This window comes from Megalops cyprinoides, chromosome 19, assembly GCF_013368585.1.
Source record: "Megalops cyprinoides isolate fMegCyp1 chromosome 19, fMegCyp1.pri, whole genome shotgun sequence".
Classification (NCBI taxonomy): domain Eukaryota; kingdom Metazoa; phylum Chordata; class Actinopteri; order Elopiformes; family Megalopidae; genus Megalops; species Megalops cyprinoides.
This window is the reverse complement of record NC_050601.1, coordinates 19,469,141-19,475,140: the sequence shown is the minus strand read 5'-3', so window position 1 is coordinate 19,475,140 and position 6,000 is coordinate 19,469,141.

Below are 6,000 nucleotides of genomic sequence, written 5' to 3'. Positions count from 1 at the left end.
AATGGCTGAATGATTTGTTTGTGAACTTTATCTGCTGAAGATAGGGGGTTTGCAAACAACTAATACATCAACACATACAGAACTTGTCTGTCTAGCTCTTGTTGGTTGACTGTGTGATTTCAGCTGAGATGTATATCACTCCAGAGTGGTGGTCAAGACTCACTCACCTACATATGAACACAAACAAAAGCAAACGTTTCAAAATTCAGAAGAGACCCTTATCTATTAACATAAAATGGTATTACTCTAAAGGTCACAGACAGTTGCCTGTGGTTAATGATAATGTATTATGGAAGGAGTGTTATAAAAGAACAAATAATGATTTGAAATTTTAAAAAAATTGAACACACAACACAAATAAGATGTGAGGATATTTTCTGCAGCTAATGTCAAAAAGGATGCACAGAAATAGTAATTAATGATAAACAGAGGAAGTTCAGACCTCGTTGTGTTTTTGAAATGTATTCTATAAACAGAAAGTCAGACTCATCTTTGAACGTCAAAAATTTAAAGTAGAGGGCTGTGATTCCTATTCCTAAGTGTTTGAAAGCATCAAGCTGCAACATAATACAGATAATAGTTGAACAAAATTAGATTTCTCTGACAAATAGGAATGAACATGCAAGCAACAAAACTTATGGCAGCTAAATTTACATATTGGCTTTACATTTTGAGAAATTAATCCATGTTGTGTTTTGACGCAAGGCAGGGATGGCACTGAGCTCTAGAGACTGAATGAGTGAAATAAAAACTGAGATAGAATGAAAACTGTAGTGCCTTTTGGCTTATAGGAGATCACTGGTGTTGTGCTATTTTAACATCTTGCATTTTTATTTATGCAGGTATACTAACAAGAGACAGACGCTATATCAGAAGTGAAATCCTCAAGGAAACTCTCCTCACTGACAACACTACAGAAATATGGGGAGGTTGGGAGCAGAGGACAGGAAGACCATGCAGGAGCAAGAAGCCACCAGGAGTGATTAGCGCCGATGAGGTTTAACACTCCCTTACAAAAGGCCTGGATCTGTGGATCTGTACACTTTATTCTGAGCCAGCCAAAGGGGTGCTCGTTCACTCAGCAAAATTCCTTTGAAACAAACACACAATGTTAGCTTCTTAAATCGGTGACCATGTTATGGATTATGGGCATTGCCAGCTGTGTTTTTGCTGTACCCCCAAATACAACGAACACGTCAGTCTACATAAAGCCAATCCTATAATATAAAGAAGGGAATTCCTCTAATGTTAACCACCTTTGCCGCATGCCAAACACAGCCCAGGCATAGATTACACCACCACATTTGTAGATAAAATTCGGGAAAACTGCAAGTTGCTTGATCTGATCTGTATTCTGGTAGCTCAATGACTAAGGCTATGGATTTCTGATTAATGCAAGCTAATTGGAGACCAGTGCATGCGGTGTTACTGTATTAATTAGCTTGAGAGCTTTGTAACTCAATCACACGATTTGTAGACTTGGGGGAGTGAGGGACTTTTATGTATTTGCTGTGTACCGAAAGGGGTTGCACATAGTCCTGTAATAGTCTTCTCCATGTCTCCCCGAACCTAAAACAGCTACAAGCCGCACTCTAAAATACAAATCAATATGAAGTTTAAAACCCGGTAGCCAAGTTGGGTAACCTCTTAATGTCACTGATTTTCCCAAATTAGTGTTTTGGCACCCCTGTGCTATGGTAATTGTATGATATTATATGGATTTGAGATCTCGTATGTGTTGTTCATGTGTTAAAAGGGAAAAGTATTACTTAAAATTGTTTTTGATACTGTATTCTTCTTAAAATATTTTTTTAAATTATGAAGGATTTTAGATTCTTTAGATTTCTCATTCTTTTCATTTAAAAAAACATAATGCCAAAATGCCATTATCTCAAAATATTTACAGAGATGGAAATGTACTATTAAAGAACCTGACAGAAGGTCCATATAAGTGATACGGCTTCGGTGTTTAACTGTGAAGTGTATTTCAATGACTCCTAATTAGCTGACAAATAGCTGACAGGACTTTGGAGATCACATGCTCAAAGTTATGTTTAAGTTTGCTGTTCTTGTTGATGATGTTGATGTTGTTAGTAGTAGTATATGTATGTGTGTATGTATGTATGTATGTATAGTTTTTGGGGGCACTCTTTTCAGCTCTTACGACGCAAGCCATTGAAGTCGACCCTGTGGTGGTTGGATCCTGCTCTTCTTCTGATTCGACAGAGGGTGGCGGTATGGAGCCGCTTGTGAAAAATATGTGGAAGCCTGAATTTAAAGAAAAAACAATATTACATTTCTCATGATAAATGCATACAAAATATCAAAATTATGTTTAATACAACCAGAAAATCACAATTTTGACTAGTTGGTGGTGCAGACTGTTTTTCCAAACATAAATATTTTTTCATGCCATTTCATGAGACGCACTTTGTAAGTCGCTCTGGATAAGAACGTCAGCTGATGACAATTGTAATATAATGTAAATGTGATATCGTAGCACATGTGATCCCTTGCAAATGGGTTTTTAAATTTAAACACGACTTAATAAAAATAATGAAATAATATATATGACTATATTTTAAACACAGGCCTGACGAAATTCTCGGCTTGAGTTGCTGTACTGTGGTTGAATTTGGTGACGTTCTCAAAACATGATTCTGGGAATTTAGGGAAAAAGTGACCGAACTCTACATGTACACAAGTTCCCCATTGGTACTGAAGGAATTCTGAATCATGTAACCGTTTTGGATATGAAAAACTGTTGTAACAATGGCCGTCCACATATGGATACCCCTAAATGATTTATTCAATAGTTTAAATCGATACCCAGCTGAGTAGCTGGATGGCTCCAATCAGACATTACCAGTATGTTTAGGGGTAAGTCTTGTGACCAGACATAAATTCAGCTTGGACTGATATATATCAGTCAATAAACCACACATGTGGACATTTAAAATTCGCGTGCCTCACTTTGCTATGCTTTCTCTCAGCGCCGCATTGCCCAATGCACGTGTCTGTCTTTACTTTTTAAAACTAATTCAATGCATTTGTTGGTTAAAAGCTTCTTTTATTGGATATGTTCTTACGACTGAAAGAGCATTCACACGTTTCATCATTCTGTGGAAAACAGAGTGAAATGTTAATCACTTGATATATGTCCAATTAAAAGCCAGAGCTTATATTAATTTCATCCCGATAAGCGTTTATACAACACGCACAGTTAAAATATGTTGTTTGGAACTACACTAAACTGCTACCTGCAAAAAATGTCTTTAATTCGATGTTTATTTAATTAAAATCCCGAAGAGCGCATGTACATTTCTAGATACATAGCCTCAAAAAAGGAATTTAAATATAACTTCGTTGCTCTACGTATCAGATGTTAAAGCACTTGGACAAGAACGCAACACATCTGCACTCCTTTTTTTTCCTTCTTTCGGTGAGCAAGTCTACTTGTACAACTCCTGCTGTCAAGGCCAAGATGAGAGCATAAAGGTTCCTCCGGGGCAGTCTGAAGTGTTGAAAAACCACCCACATCACGATTCAGAATTTCAGTTTTTACTGCACCTCAAAATATGGAATTGGCGAAAAAGGGCGGGACAGGTCAATTGCTCCTCGGATTTTAAAGCGCCGTCGGTTCGCAAAGGACTGCTGCACTTTGAGCGCGCGGCCCATCACATCTGGACCGCATCCCCACACTGCCAGCGGGCTCGTGCTGCCCGTGCTATACAACAACCGTGGGTTTATTATTGCCCCTTACATAATTAATCCAGACCTGCAAAGACGGGTCGATTTGAAAACTTTGCAGTGAGCTACGGAAAAAAGTTTTCTTTTTCCATTTTTATATGACATGGCATACACGTTAAAGTATATATTTTCCCCGTGTGCGTCTTGAAGTTACAAAAAGTTTACACCAAACTGTCGTTGCGTTTATCACCATAAACAATCGTCTTAAAAATAATTTACAAACGTACATCTTTTTGGGGGGTGGACTGTTGCTTCTAAAAGTGTCTCCCTAAAATGTCATGGCGAATCATATGGAAAGTGTATTGTTTTAATCTTGAATTTAGCCTACGTAAAATCGGTCCCTATGTAATCTTGTCAGCATTCATAATGCACATTGTTCGTGCGTTCGTTATGGAGCGATGGTAATTAATCGTTTAGTGTATAATTTTAGATAAAATAATTCAGTAACTGCATCTAGTCCATCACAAAGCAATACCTTAGTTCCTTCCAAAAAACCCTCCCATTTATAAGGTCAACATAATTGGAGTGCCCCGTAAAATTTCACAGATGAGTTGTGTGTTGCATGCCAGTTCGTTGAGTATTTTACAGGGTAGGCTTGTCCTAAAATTATGTTGTCCTCAGGTTAAGTAAGCACACATTTATTTCAATTGAACACGACGCCAGGTTGCCAAGTTATTCTGCTGTTCAGGTGAGGGCAGCCCGGACTCTTTACTTATTAACACGTTAGAACTCCGCGTGTATATCATTATAATTATTTTTGTTTACTTATAATTATTTTCTGTGATGTCAGCAACATGTCCTTGTTTAACATGTTTATCGGAAATAAACAAAGTTCCCACAACCGTTTTCAAAAAAGTCGTCCAAGCTGGTTAGTACTGACATTTAGATACTTCTAACACTTGGTGTTAATCAGATTTGGTTCACTTTATGACATATTGTATGCGAAATTAAATCCTACAACATGTTACATGAATTTTCAGGATAATACATGATTTAAAATGGTATTTTTAAGATTCCAGAAATAGTTATTACCTGAGCAAATCGGTCTTAGGTGCAAAAAAAGAAAACTAAAATTAACCGACAGTCATTTTACCTGAAACGAACACAGTACGTAAATACGTCATTAATAAGTACATTTATAAATGTAGCTAATATTTAAAACCCGCTGTTAGGTGAGGGATCTAGCCATATAGTACCTGGTATATTACTGTCTTGGAGCCGTCCTTTTCTGCCACTAGAGGAATGAAACTCATTCCAGCAGCACCTCTCTGAGAAAATGAAGAGTTAAGGTCTTTGGCTTTCCAATTGTGATGATTTTGAGCAATGCAATTATAAAGCTCAGGAATCATAAAGTAGCTGAATGAATCTTATTTACAACAGAAAGTTGTCGTTTGCCTAAGATGCGCGGATCCGCTATTCATTTCTCCTACCACGGGTTTCAACGGCAACAGCGAGATCACAATTTAGTGTGCCCTGTGCATATTGTCTCCACTTCTTATGCAATAATGACGCCAGCTAATGGTGATAATTGATAATGGAGACGATGATAAAAATAAGGGCATGTCATAGGCCTATTGAAACCTTGGGTAACATAGTCAAGCGCACACCAACCATGGGGTCAGTCGTCAAAAGACAAAACATCAAGTCTTGGTTGGATGGAAGATGAAACTCTAAGATGAATAAATATTTCTAATCCATAGGTTTCATCCGTTCATGGGTTTGCGTAATCGTAAGAGAAGAAATTATTGGACTTGCTACAAGTACTCACAAGTAACGCAGGACTTCAGACAATAAGCGGAGTGTTTCATTGAAACACGAAGAGATTCAGTACTTTTATAACGGTTTTTAAATGGATGCCTTACTTTTTTCTGTCTGTCAATTAAAAATAATACTGCTCCTCGTGTATGATGGTAATATTCTTTCAGTCCTCATGGCAGAAGATGATGGTCTCTGGCCTGCTGGAGCTTAAGTTTAATTTCGGGGGAGAATACAGCTGGCAAACGCATACAGAGGCGGCGATTTCAAATAGCTACTGCATACCATTCAGTTGACTGTCGTTGTGTTATTTTGAGTTGAGTTATTTTACACAACAATCGTTCGACGTAATCGGCCGCATTTTAACGAAGCACTGCAAGCCAAGTGGAAACATTTGAAATATAATGGATTGAGAAAATACGCACGACTAGGTAAGAATGTTGTTTTTTTTTTCTGTCAAAGACACCGAAAAAAATATAAGCACTTAAGGGACAC